This window comes from Aquila chrysaetos, chromosome 13 (genome assembly GCF_900496995.4).
Source record: "Aquila chrysaetos chrysaetos chromosome 13, bAquChr1.4, whole genome shotgun sequence".
NCBI lineage: Eukaryota > Metazoa > Chordata > Aves > Accipitriformes > Accipitridae > Aquila > Aquila chrysaetos.
The window spans coordinates 33,275,317-33,277,046 of record NC_044016.1 but is presented as its reverse complement, the minus strand read 5'-3'; positions in this window follow the sequence as shown (position 1 = coordinate 33,277,046).

Sequence of the window (1,730 nt, the reverse complement as noted above, 5' to 3'; positions counted from 1 at the left end):
CCTCCCACCTGCCAGAGAGAGATCCCGGGGAGCCGAGGCTTGGCAGGCAGTTTGGGGCAGAAGCGAGGGGGAACTGGAGGAAAAAGAAGAGGGAGCAAAAATACCTCTCGCGCCTCGCGAAGGAAAAGAGGGAGGCTGGGGAAGAGCGCGCTGCGGGGAAGCCGGCGGGGTCCTCCAGCCCTCCTCCTCGAACCGCAGCGCGAGGCCGACCTCCCGGCTGCTCCGAACCGCGGCGGCGGAGACGAACACCCTGAAAGCAAACAGGGAAGGAAAGCGGCCAGCCCTGGCCACGCTGGAAGCGGGAGCGGCCGGGCGGTGTGCCCTGTCCTCCCCCCCGGGGCAAGAGCCGCCCGGCGGGCAAGGGCGTGCACGGGGCCTGGCACCGCTCCCCGGACGGGACGGGACGGGACGGGACGGGCGGGAGGTTGTCGCCGGGCCGGGGATGGCTTCGAGGGACGCGACACCCAGCCAGAGCCCTCGGCGTCGAGCGGCGGAGGCGAGCCCCGGGAGAGAAGCCAGAGCCGCGCGGCGGGGGGTTAGCCGCTGTTTCTCGCCGGTGGGAGAGCAGCCTGGCGTTACCGGTGGCAGGGCCGTCTTGGCGGGCAGGTGTTGTCGCCGTCGGATGAGATGCAGGAGGGACAGCAGGGCCGAGAGGTGGCCATGGCCAGGGCTGCTCTGCCGGCGGGGGTCCAAGGGCTGGGGGTGCGGTGGTAGCTGGTGGGGAGGGCTCGGAGCAGGACGCGTACCGAGCAGCAGCGCAATCCCAGGGAAAGTGTCAGGAGATGCTACCCTCAGGAGGGATTTTAATGGGCCGCGCATTGAAGGAGTTCTGTGTGCATTGCAACAGGGGGGTTTTAAAAACATACGTACTTGCTGCTGATTTCCACGTTTCATGACCTTGTTCGTCTGTCACTGTACTTCTGCTACGCGGCTTTTACCTGCCGCATCGTATCTCACGTTGGACAGTAAAACGCTGTGCTGGAGAGGACGCTGGTCGATGCACCGTGGATGCTCTGAAGGAATAACGGCAAGGCTCAGAGCCAGACGGGCATGGATATTCCTCTCTGCTTGGAAAGGGAAGAGATGCCACCCTCTTGGAACAAATTACAGTTCCTGTAATACAAAACACAGCCCTGAGTACAAACAGCACTCAGCCTCCCTTTGCTTTAATTGGCCCTTTGGTGGACCAGTCGAGCTTGCTGCCAAGAGATGATTTATGGAGAGCAATTGGGTGAAACAGAATTAGTTCCTTTCTGTTCTGCTATTTTTCACAGCAGTGCTGTGAGGAAAGCGTTCTTTTTCAGAGCATATATTCCCTTGTTTATTCCCCATAATTGCATCCATTGTTGATGTCTGCAGGCTCCCTGCTGAGACCGAGTTCCCATTGTCCAAATGTATGGATGCTGTCCAAATGTGTGAGAAGAGGCAGGCCTCGTGCTCCAAACGTGGCCGTCATTTGACCGAACTTTAGGTCTGCAGAATAGAGTCCAAGCTACTCACCTCAGCTTTTTCTACAGTCAGTGCAGAAGATCGGCACCTCCAGAAAGTGATTCACTGTGTACTCATCCATAAGATCCTACTGGAGATGACTGCGTCTTTCATTTCGCTGTAGACCATGGACTAGCTCAGGGTAGGTGCCCAGCTATTAAATGCGTATAGTCAAGTGAGAGGGATCCCAGCCACGGGGCTAAGGCAGGCAAAAGGCATTTAAGTGCCAGCACAAGCCCAGG